Here is a 12,749-nt window from a genome sequence, read left to right as displayed (position 1 = left end):
GAGCCTGTGCCCCGCAACGGGAGGGGCCGCGATAGTGAAAGGCCCGCGCACCGCGATGAAGAGCGGTCCCCGCACCGCGATGAGGAGTGGCCCCCGCTTGCCGCAACTGGAGAAAGCCCTCGCACGAACCGAAGACCCAACACAGCCAAAAAAATAAAAATAAATAAATAAATAAAGTAGCTATACAATTAAAAAAAAAAAAAAAGTTTTGGTATAAAATATACAGCTACATTATCTCAAAACCACAACTGGCAACAGTTTAGTGCATGGAAGATTACTATATACTCTTTGTAGTTGTGGCATATACAGCTGTATACTATACTCATGCTTGTATTAACTACCTATTAAACTGATACAGTTAGCTCTCTTTTCAAGAAATAATTTAATCTTTCTCAATTAATGATGCTGTCTTTATAAAGTTCTTAGTTGGAGGCCCCTGGTAGGTATGGCTAGACATTGCAAGATCCATCCCTAATATAGAAGTAATCGAAAAGAGTGAAAAGCATGTGTGGAAAGACTGTGGAGGGAAGTAGCGTGGTATATTGGAAGGGCTGAAAGGAAGCCATGTGGAATAGATGGTCTTAAACAGAGTGAGGAAAGATGAAACTTGAGCAATAGGCAGTGTTGAAACCTTGCAAAATCCAGACCAGACTTAATAGTAGTGGGAAAGTATTGAAAGGATTTCAAGCTTAGGCTGGGAAGAAGGCACTTATATCAATAGAACTTCATCGTGGATTGAATATGAGGATGAAGGAGAGAGAGAGCTCAGGGGAAAATGCTCAGGTTTCTGTTTGATTAGCTATACGTATGGTGTCTTGATGTGATACAATAGAAAACTGGAAGTAGGCTTTCAAAGAAAGCTCCTGACTTTGGTTTTGGATGTGATGGATAGCTTTGGAGTATCCAAGTAGAGATGCCATGGGGCAGTTTGAAAATAATAAAGCATGTCAATCCCCATAATACACAGAGCTATGTATCATATAACCTGCTAGGCAGATGAAAAAAATTCTCCAAAAGACAAAAACCGTAATATTTGACCAATAGTTTGGATGCTTTCAAGTGCATATCAGCCAGCTTCCCTTTCAAATAGTTGTTTTGAAGTTTGTTAATATATAGGTCTATCCTTTCCCTCCCTAATGAATTTTATCATACTTCTCAACCTGAGTTTCAAAACCCTCTTTCTTCCTTTGCTTACCTTAAGCATTTTTCAGAGAGTATTGATTTTAACTGATAAAAAGAGAGCCTGTCATTTTGAAGAAACTGAGGTGTTACAGTTGTAGGACTTTTGGCTGGTGACGTCTCCCTTTGTTAAACTTAGATTTAAGTTCTAAATCTGGCCCTATTTTCCCACAATAAACAAATCAGGTCTGGAGCTCAAAAGAGACGTAAATTTAAATCATCTATGTATAAATATGGCCATGAATGAAATTGCCTAAGAAAATAGACTAGAATGGTAAGAAAAATACTCCTCTTAGAGTTTACTCAACAATTTTTTTTGAATTTTATATTAATTTTTTATACAGCAGGTTCTTATTAGTCATCAATTTTATACACATAAGTGTATACATGTCAATCCCAATCTCCCAATTCATCACACCCCCACCCCCACCCCTGGCCGCGTTCCCCCCGTGGTGTCCATATATTTGTTCTCTACATCTGTGTCTCAGTTTCTGCCCTGCACACTGGTTCATCTGTACCATTTTTCTAGGTTCCACATATATGCATTAATATACGATATTTGTTTTTCTCTTTCTGACTTACTTCACTCTCTATGACAGTCTCTAGATCCATCCACATCTCTACAAATGACCCAATTTCGTTCCCTTTTTTTAGCTGAGTAATATTCCATTGTATATGTGTACCACATCTTCTTTATCCATTTGTCTGTCAATGGGCATTTAGGTTGCTTCCATATACTGGCTATTGTAAATAGTGCCGCAGTGAACATTGGGGTGCATGTGTCTTTTTGAATTATGGTTTTCTCTGGGTATATGCCCAGTAGTGGGATTGCTGGGTCATATGGTAATCCTATTTTTAGTTTTATAAGGAACCTCCATACTGTTCTCCATAGTGAGTGGCTATACAATTTGCATTCCCACCAACAGTGCAAGAGGGTTCCCTTTTCTCCACACCCTCTCCAGCATTTGTTGTTTGTAGATTTTCTGATGATGCCCATTCTGACTGGTGTAAGGTGATACCTCATTGTAGTTTTGATTTGCATTTCTCTAATAATTAGTGATGTTGAGCAGCTTTTCATGTGCTTCTTGGCCACCTGTATGTCTTCTTTAGAGAAATGTCTATTTAGGTCTTCTGCCCATTTTTGGATTGGGTTGTTTGTTTTTTTGATACTGAGCTGCATGAGCTGTTTATGTATTTTGGAGATTAATCCTTTGTCCATTGATGCATTTGCAAATATTTTCTCCCATTCTGAGGGTTGTCTTTTTGTCTTGTTTGTAGTTTCCTTTGCTTTGCAACAGCTTTTAAGTTTCATTAGGTCCCATTTGTTTATTTTTGTTTTTATTTCCATTACTGTAGGAGGTGGATCAAAAAAGATCTTGCTGTGATTTATGTCAAAGAGTGTTCTTCCTGTGTTTTCCTCTAAGAGTTTTGTAGTGTCCAGTCTTGCATTTAGGTCTCTAATCCAATTTGAGTTTACTTCTGTGTATGGTGTTAGGGAGTGTTCTAATTTCATTCTTTTACATGTGGCTGTCCAGTTTTCCCAGCACCACTTATTGAAGAGACTGTCTTTTCTTCATTGTATATCCTTGCCTCCTTTGTCATAGATTAGTTGACCATAGGTGTGTGAGTTTATCTCTGGGCTTTCTATCCTGTTGCATTGATCTATATTTCTGTTTTTGTGCCAGTACCATATTGTCTTGATTACTGTAGCTTTGTAGTATAGTCTGAAGTCAGGGAGTCTGATTCCTCCAGCTCCATTTTTTTCCCTCAAGACCGCTTTGGCTCTTTGGGGTCTTTTGTGTCTCCATACAAATTTTAAGATTTTTTTGTTCTAGTTCCATAAAAAATGCCATTGGTAATTTGATAGGGATTGCATTGAATCTGTAGATTGCTTTGGGTAGTATAGTCATTTTCACAATATTGCTTCTGCCAATACAAGAACATGGTATATCTCTCCATCTGTTGGTATCATCTTTAATTTCTTTCATCAGTGTCTTAGAGTTTTCTGCATACAGGTCTTTTGTCTCCCTAGGTAGGTTTATTCCTAGGTATTTTATTCTTTTTCTTGCAATGGTAAATGGGAGTGTTTCCTTAATTTCTCTTTCAGATTTTTCATCATTAGTGTATAGGAATGCAAGAGATTTCTGTGCATTAATTTTGTATCCTGCAACTTTACCCAATTCACTGATTAGCTCTAGTAGTTTTCTGGTGGCATCTTTAGGATTCTCTATGTATAGTATCATGTCGTCTGCAAACAGTGACAGTTTTACTTCTTCTTTTCCAATTTGTATTCCTTTTATTTCTTTTTCTTCTCTGATTGCCATGGCTAGGACTTCCAAAACTATGTTGAGTAATAGTAGTGAGAGTGGACATCCTTGTCTTGTTCCTGGTCTTAGAGGAAATGCTTTCAGTTCTTCGCCATCGAGAATGGTGTTTGCTGTGCATTTGTCATATATGGCCTTTATTATGTTGAGGTAGGTTTCCTCTATGCCCACTTTCTGGAGAGTTTTTATCATAAATCGGTGTTGAATTTTGTCAGAATCTTTTTCTGCATCTATTGAGATGATCATATGGTTTTTCTCCTTCAGTTTGTTAATATGGTATATCACATTGATTGATTTGCATATATTGAAGAATCCTTGCATCCCTGGGATAAATCCCACTTGATCATGATGTATGATCCTTTTAATGTGTTGTTGGGTTCTGTTTGCTAGTATTTTGTTGAGGATTTTTGCATCTATATTCATCAGTGATATTGGTCTGTCATTTTCTTTTTTTGTAGTATCTTTGTCTGGTTTTGGTATCAGGGTGATGGTGGCCTCATAGAATGGGTTTGGGAGTGTTCCTTCCTCCGCAATTTTTTTTTTTTTTAAATCCCAGTGAAAGTTCCCTTTCCATCCTTTTTTTTTTTTTTTTTAAGTTATTTATTTTATTTTTGGCTGCGTTGAGTCTTCCTTGCTGCACGCGGGCTTTCTCTAGTTGTAGTGAGCGGGGGCTACTCTTCGTTGCGGTGTGCAGGCTTCTCATTGCGGTGGCTTCTCTTTGCTGTGGAGCATGGGCTCTAGGCGCACGGGCTTCAGTAGTTGTGGCACGTGAGCTCAGTCGTTGTGGCTCATGGGTTCTAGAGCACAGGTTCAGTAGTTGTGGCGCACGGGCTTAGTTGCTCCATGGCATTTGGGATCTTCCTGGACCAGGGTTCGAACCTTTGTGCCCTGCATTGGCAGGCGGATTCCCAACCACTGTGCCACCAGGGAAGCCCCCTCCGCAATTTTTTGGAATAGTTTGAGAAGGATGGGTGTTAGCTCTTCTCTAAATGTTTGATAGAATTCCCCTGTGAAGCCATCTGGTCCTGGACTTTTCTTTGTTGGAACATTTTTAATCACAGTTTCAATTTCATTACTTGTGATTTGTCTGTTCATATTTTCTGTTTCTTCCTGGTTCAGTCTTGGAAGGTTATCCCTTTCTAAGAATTTGTCCGTTTTTTCCAGATTGTCCATTTTATTGGCATAGAGTTGCTTGTAGTAGTCTCTTAGGATGCTTTGTATTTCTGCAGTGACAGTTGTTACTTCTCCGTTTTCATTTCTAATTTTATTGATTTGAGTCCTCTTCCTCTTTTTCTTGATTATTCTGGCTAATGGTTTATCAATTTTATTTATCTTCTCAAAGAACCAGCTTTTAGTTTTATTGATCTTTGCTATTGTCTTCTTGGTTTCTATTTCATCTATTTCTGCTCTGATCTTTATGATTTCTTTCCTTGTACTAACTTTGGGTTTTGTTTTTTCTTCTTTCTCTAGTTCCTTTAGGTGTAAGGTTAGGTTGTTTATTTGAGATTTTTCTTGTTTCTTGAGGTAGGATTGTATTGCTATAAACTTCAGCTGTTTTTGCTGCATCCCATTGGTTTTGGATCATCGTGTTTTCATTGTCATTTGTCTCTAGGTATTTTTTGATTTCCTCTTTGATTTCTTCTATGATCTCTTGGTTATTTAGTAACATATTGTTTATTTTCTATGTGTTTGTGCTTTTTACGTTTTTTTCTCTGAAATTGATTTCTAATCTCACAGCATTGTGGTCAGAAAAGATGCTTGATATGATGTCAATTTTCTTAAACTTACTGAGGCTTCATTTGTGACCCAAGATGTGATCTATCCTGGAGAATGTTCCGTGTGCACTTGAGAAGAAAGTGTAATCTGTTGTTTTTGGATGGAATGTCCTATAAATATCAATTAGATCTATCTGTTGTATTGTGTCATTTAAAGCTTGTGTTTCCTTATTAACTTTCTGTTTGGATGATCTGTCCATTGGTGTAAGTGAGGTGTTAAGGTCCCCCACTATTACTGTGTTACTGTCGATTTCCTCTTTTATAGCTCTTAGCAGTCGCCTTATTTATTGAGGTGCTCCTATGTTGGGTGTATATATATTTATAATTGTTATATCTTCTTCTTGGATTGATCCTTTGATCATTATGTAGTGTCCTTCCTTGTCTCTTGTAGCATTCTTTATTTTAAAGTCTGTTTTATCTGATATGAGGATTGCTACTCCAGCTTTCTTTTCTTGCATCTTCTTGATCTTTGCCTCCATTCTTTTTCTGAGGTCCTGGATCATCTTCACTATCATTATTCTGAATTCTTTTTCTGGAAGGTTGCCTACCTCCACGTCATTTAGTTGTTTTTCTGGGGTTTTATCTTGTTCTTTCATCTGGTACATAGCCCTCTGCCTTTTCATCTTGTCTGTCTTTCTGTGAATGTGGTTTTTGTTCCACAGACTGTGGGTTTATAGTTCTTCTTGCTTCTGCTGTCTGCCCTCTGGTGGATGAGGCTATCTAAGAGGCTTGTGCAAGTGTCCTGATGCGGGGGACTGGTGGTGGGTAGAGCTGGGTGTTGCTCTGGTGGGCAGAGCTCAGTAAAACTTTAATCCCCTTGTCTGCTGATGGGTGGGGCTGGGTTCCCTCCCTGTTGGTTGTTTGGCCTGAGGCGACCCAACACTGGAGGCTCCTGGGCTTTTTGGTGGGGCTAATGGCGGACTCTGGGAGGGCTCATGCCAAGGAGTACTTCCCAGAACTTCTGCTGCCAGTGTCTTTGTCCTCACGGTGAGACACAGCCACTCCCCGCCTCTGCAGGAGACCCTCCAACACTAGCAGGTAGGTCTGGTTCAGTCTCCTTTGGGGTCACTGCTCCTTCCCCTGGGTCCCGATGTGCACACTACTTTGTGTGTGCCCTCCAAGAGTGGAGTCTCTGTTTCCCCCAGTCATGTCAAAGTCCTGCAGTCAAATCCTTCTAGTTTTCAAAGTCTGATTCTCTAAGAATTCCTCCTCCCTTTGTCGGACCCCCAGGTTGGGAAGCCTGACGGGGGGCTCATAACCTTCACTCCAGTGGGTGGACTTCTGTGGTATAAGTGTTCTCCAGTTTGTGAGTCACCCACCCAGCAGTTGTGGGATTTTATTTTATTGTGATTGCACCCCTCCTACCGTCTCATTGTAGCTTCTCCTTTGTCTTTGGATGTGGGGTATCTTTTTCGGTGAGTTCCAGTGTCTTCCTGTCGATGATTGTTCAGCAGTTAGTTGTGATTCCGGTGCTCTCGCAAGAGGGAGTGAGAGCACGTCCTTCTACTCCACCATCTTGAACCAATCCCCTACTCAATAACTTTTAACCTCTACCATTTAAATTACTAGTTATTGCTTTGGTTAGACATAATATTTTCATGTTGAATTTTACCATTTCTTCTAGTTATTGGTATCACATGATGCTAGTTTAATGGCCTTATCTGTATTTTATAGAGAGTGTCAGACTGCTTATATATTTTATCAAAATACATTTTCTTATACTTTGGTCTCCCATTTCAATGAAAGAGGAGGCATATAGATGACATAGCTGCCATTAGATCTTTTTAAATGAGGGGTTTAGACACCAGTGTATGCAAAGATCTTGTTGTATACAATATGACAACTGCTAACAAATTGAAGAATTGACTGCACAAAATATATCCCTTTTCCTCTCTGTTGAAACCCTCCTTTTAAAACAGAAACACAGAGCATGGATAATCTGAAAATTAGATAATCCATTACGGGATAATCAAGAGGTGACTGTATAAGCAAATATTAAGGATTTTATACATCATTACCCATCAAAACTCTTATTCTTTGAGCTTTTCAATACATGCGCTCTCTTCTGTACACATACTCACAGGAAGGCTCCCATGAGGATTCTGTAAACTACTTTTTGTAGAAGCAAATAGAGAAAGCCTCATTGGTCACAGGGAGCTGGTTCTTTATGAGTGAAGGCTAAAGGCATCAAAAGAACCACTGCTGTGAAGAGTACTTTAGTGATCACCTCTGCATAAAGCATACCAAGTCTATGATACATTTGTTATTGGAACTGGATTTTAGAACTGGGTTTGATAAAAACTTATATGCCATTTCTGCACTTGTATTTTCATCTGTCAAAGAATGGGTTTGTTCAAAGGACCTCAAAATACCCTTTCAGTCTGGGTGTTCTCCCCTTCAAATATTCAAATGCAGAGGATTCTTGGAACATTCTAATGGGCTAATGGTTACTGTAGACCAACCTACCTGTCCTCCTTCACCCTCATGTCTAATTGTCTTCGTCCTCAAACATTTATACAGCTGCTAGCTGAATTGGCCTCTTATATTCCTAACTAACCGTATTTGCAGTATTTTTGGTTGATATTAATTTCCATCTTAGAAGATCAATTGTGGTTTTAGAATGACTGGTGAAGATAGTCATAGTCACCATTCGTTGTTCTGATTACTTGACCTAGCCCAGAAGCATATTTTTTATTCTTCTTTCTAGCCCCATCTTTTCCATAATTGGCTTCCCTTTTTTTTTCCTAACCCAAATACTACTGCTTTACTCAAAAACTTTAATCAACATCTCCACTTGGGAAAAGAAAAGGAAAAGGTCCTTGGCATGCCACTCTAGGCCCTTCATTCTCAAATCAAACTACTTTGAAAGTTTCTGACACTCTTGACCTTAGGAACCCTTGTGGACAAACTATCCTGGGCGTCTTACAGTTCCCAAAATAAGACCCTTAGCTGTATGTCCATTTGTCAGCTCTGCCCAGTGTTCTTCCACTCATTTCCTACTAGCAAAACTCTGCTTATTCTTGCAGGTTCACCACAATCGTCTCCTCTTCTGCGAACCTTTCCTTACTCACCCTGCAGAATTATTTTCCCCTTCTGCAATTGGATGTCACTTAGTTCATACATTCATCCCTCTGGTCCATTGCTTATCACATTCTGAGGTGTCTTATATTCATTGTGCTGTGACTGTCTCTTCCAGTGGAAAACATGCTCTTTGGAGACAGGATTGATGTCTCATTCATCTGGAACCATCAACACCTAAAACAGGGATCACTAAAAGCAAACGTATTGATTTAGTTCTGGCTTCCAAAAGAGCAGTTGGAGATAGGGCTGGAGTTTGAGTCTCATTGGTACCGGATGCCATAAAAAACACTGGAGAATGAATCTTTCTTGGGGTATTTACTGACTGCTATTTTGGGGGAAGTTATTTGTTGCTAAAGCTCAGTTTCATCATCTATGAAATGATCTCAAAATAATGGTTGTTGTTATTCACTGATTTCCTGATTCTTGTCTAATTCTGTGAGTATGATTGCATTTATTAGCACTTGTATAGGTAAGTGGAGTCATGTGACTCATTCTGGACAATGATTTATGAAAGGAAGGGATATGCATTGTTTTCCACCCACACATCTAATTTTTCATGCAAAGCCCTTACAGCTTTCTCTTCCTTCTCTCACAGCAACTGGCAGCATTCAAGACAGCGGCTGCTTCATAAGTCTAGGACCCTGAGTAACTAAGATAAAAACTAGTTTCTGTGACCTACAATGCACAAACAGCAGGAGCAAGAAATAAATTTTTGTTTTTTAAAACCACTGAAATTGAATACTTGGAGATATTCTGATAGGGATCCCTTAGTCAAGGATGGTCCCCTTCTCCCATATCATCCTGAGCTCCTCCTATCATGAGACTCACACTGTATTGTAAGGATATGTTCTTACATACACAGATACGTGTTCTTGGTTGGTTTTTCTCTGTGGTTTTCCTGGACCATCTGTATCTATATCATCCAGGAAGGTTATCAAAAATTCAGATTCCAGGGCTCCAACCCAATACTAATTAATCAAATTCTTAGAAAGTCTGGCCAAAGAATCTATATTTTCAGTAAGCCCTCTCACTGCTTTTATAAATTTCATGAGGAACCATTGTGCCTTACTGGCTGATTGGAATTAAATGAGAATGTCACCTTCTGGAGGGTAGGGGCCTTCTTTATCTTGTTCATGTTGTATTGCAGCATCTAGCACAGGGCTAGGCACATGGTTTCTAGGTAATTAATACATAATCATTGAATATACATGGAAAGAGGACTGTAGTTCCTGTCCCTCCCACCTCAGGGGTGTTCTATGAGGATAAAATCACATAATGGATGTGACATCCCTTTGTGTGCAGAAAAGGAATATACATAACAACACACCAAACCACACAGTAACTATTCATTTAACAACATTGTTACCTTTAAGCCCATAATGGCTTACATAGAGCTAAAACTCATTGACCACTTACTGTATGCTGGGTGCTCTTCTGAAGGCTTTCCATGAATTTCGGTTGCTTTTTAATCTTCCCAAAACTCTTTGTATGCGTGTGTGTGTGTGTGTGCATGAGAGAGAGAGAGAGAGAGAGAGAGAGAGAGAGAGAGAGAGAGAGAGAGAGAGAGAAAGAGAGAGAGAGAGAAAGGAGACTGTTATTTCCCCCTATTTTACAGATGAGAAAACCAAGGCTCAAAATTATTATTATGGTCAAGATCATATAGCTCCTAAGTGCTAGATCAGTGGTTCTTAAACTTTACCAAGCACCAGAATCACCTGGAAGGTTTGTTAAAAGACAGATTTCTGGGCACCATCTCCAGAGTTTCTAATTCAGTAGGTTTGGGACCAGGCCTGAGAATTTGCATTTTAAGCAAGTTCCCAGGTGTTGCTAATGCTCTTGATCTGGACCGTGGTTGAGAACTGTTATACTAGAGCTACATTTGGATCCAGGAATTTTGACTCCAGGGACGCTGTTCTTAATATTTTCCTCTGTTTTACTACCATCTTGTCATTATGAACATACTCATTTTTTAATCTGATGTTCCTTTCTTAATTAATTAATTAATTTCAATATTCATTCGTTTGTTTGTTTTGGCTGTGCCAGGTCTTAGTTGTGGCATGCAGGATCTTCGTTGCGGCATGCTGGATCTTTTAGTTGCAGCATTCGGACTTCTTAGTTGTGGCATGTGGACTCTTAGTTGCGGCATGCAGACTCTTAGTTGTGGCTTGCATGCGGGATCTAGTTCCCCAACCAGGGATCGAACCTGGGCCTCCTGCATTGGGAGTGCGGAGTCTTACCCAGTGGACCACCAGGGAAGTCCCTCTTAATTTATTTTTGATGATAGATTGTAAACATATAGAGAACCTGGAAAGTCAATGCCAGTTACAGTTGGGCGTTTCTTATTACTGTTTCAGAATTGGAAAATGGATTTCTTTCCTCGTGGAGTCCTTATAGGTGAACTACTTTGGAAGATTTTAAAAATTTTGTTTTTACAAGTTGAAAGCAAGAATCATAACTGGCAACAAATTCCTAACCAGGATTTTTAGCTATATTTGTTGTACCTGGTCTGCCAGTAGCATCTGTCCTATTCATAAGATGTCTTCAGCCTAGGTGTGTTTCTTTCCTTTTATTTCTTCTATATGTCCTAAGCACGGAAAGGTTCTATTTCTATGAGTTTAAGGAGACATGAATAATGTGGAGCTATTTTTACAAAATTTGGAAATTCTCCCTGAATCCTAAACTCTGAAATATTTAAAGTAGGATTGATTTCATGTTTCCTGTTTTCCAAAATAAAACAAATAAAGGACTATTAAATGAATAACTTATATGTCGACAAAAAGAGTACACAGTTGGAGATAAAAATCCAAGATGACCCTTCTAAATTTAGTATTCATTAGTGGGCCTTTGTTTCTTGCAAATGTCATTGGACTTATGCCAAATTCAACTTCCAGTTCCAAATAGAAGCTCTGGTCTTCTTTGCAGTCAGTGTCAAAGAGACTTCAACATCTGTGCAAATTATATCTGTCTCCTGATACATCCATGTTGAGTCTGGCCTTTATTGTTTGTGAGTTGTAATGAACGTATACATACTTCAAACTGAATTTCTGCTGCTCTGTTTAATGAAATCAAGTTGTTCTAAAATAATAAAAACATCATTTTAAAAAAGCCTCCAAACCCCAAGGACAGTTATTTTCTTTAATGCTTTCTAGTGATAGACTATTACTCAGTATTGGGCAGCAACCTTCTGACATAGAAACTATTCTGCTCTTATGTCCTGAGCCATTACTCAGTGATGGACAGCAGCCTTCAAATATAGAAGCCACTCCAACCTTATGTGCTCAGACTGACACTCACAAGCCCTTTGCGGTGCCAAGAGAAGACCACAGAATTTGCCCATTTAAAAGAAACTATAAACATATTTCATAATAAGTAAAGGCATAAATTCTCCTTTATAAAGTTTTTAAGGGAAAACATTTTAATCAAATAAAACTAGAAGTACAGGAATTGAACAAGTTAAAATTTTAAAAAAGTGTTTGTTTTTTCAAAATAATAAGGCTTATTAATTCATATTTCCTGAATGTCAGCTGTTGCCCCAATAATCCTTTTTTAAAGTTAAAACTGATATTTACATTATTTTCGACCATAGTTTCTTCCAAATTAAGGGAGAAAATGACGTTTTAAGAGGGTAAAATATGAAAAGGATATTATTGATTAATGGTTATGTGTTAGAATCTAAAAGTATGATTAAATTAAGAAGGATAACAATTTGAAAATTTTTCACCATCAATGGAACTAAATTTATTCTCAGTATATTTTGTATAATTGTATATTTTGTGTAATTTATGTAATCAAATATTATTTATATAATTTTGTATAAATACAAATAAATGAAAAATAAAATGTCCTCTCTTACTTTCTTAATCCTTGTTTTCAAGTTCCCAATTGGGGACAGCTCAAAACAAGGCAAATAAAACAAAATAATACAACAGTGATAACAACAAAATAACAGCAGTAAACAGTGAATGGTAATGAATCTGAGATTTTATTAACAACACTGGTTCAAATGTTAGGAATCAAAATGAAAAAGCATAGAAATATGAATCACATCACGAATAAGCATCACAGCAGAAAGATTCCTATAGTCCATGCCATAGCATTTGTTAAATGCGTCAGTGAGAGTCTGTTATCTTGGTAAGACAAGATAAACTATAAAGACAATGTTGAACATTGCCAGGGATGTTATTGTCATAGGGGTCACCCATGTTAGAAAAACACCCGCTAGAGGCACTACACTAATAGGATTGCATTTAGCTTCAAGTAACAAAATCACCTGCTCAGAGGCTTAAACTGGTCAGGGTTGATATGTTTCATGTAACATGATATCTGAGGGCCAGTAGCCCAGGAGTGGGTCACTGGCCCACTGGTGCAATCAGGGCACTAGGCTTCTAAC

The sequence above is a fragment of the Balaenoptera acutorostrata genome, chromosome 2, assembly GCF_949987535.1.
Source record: "Balaenoptera acutorostrata chromosome 2, mBalAcu1.1, whole genome shotgun sequence".
Taxonomy (NCBI): domain Eukaryota; kingdom Metazoa; phylum Chordata; class Mammalia; order Artiodactyla; family Balaenopteridae; genus Balaenoptera; species Balaenoptera acutorostrata.
This window is presented reverse-complemented; position numbering follows the sequence as displayed.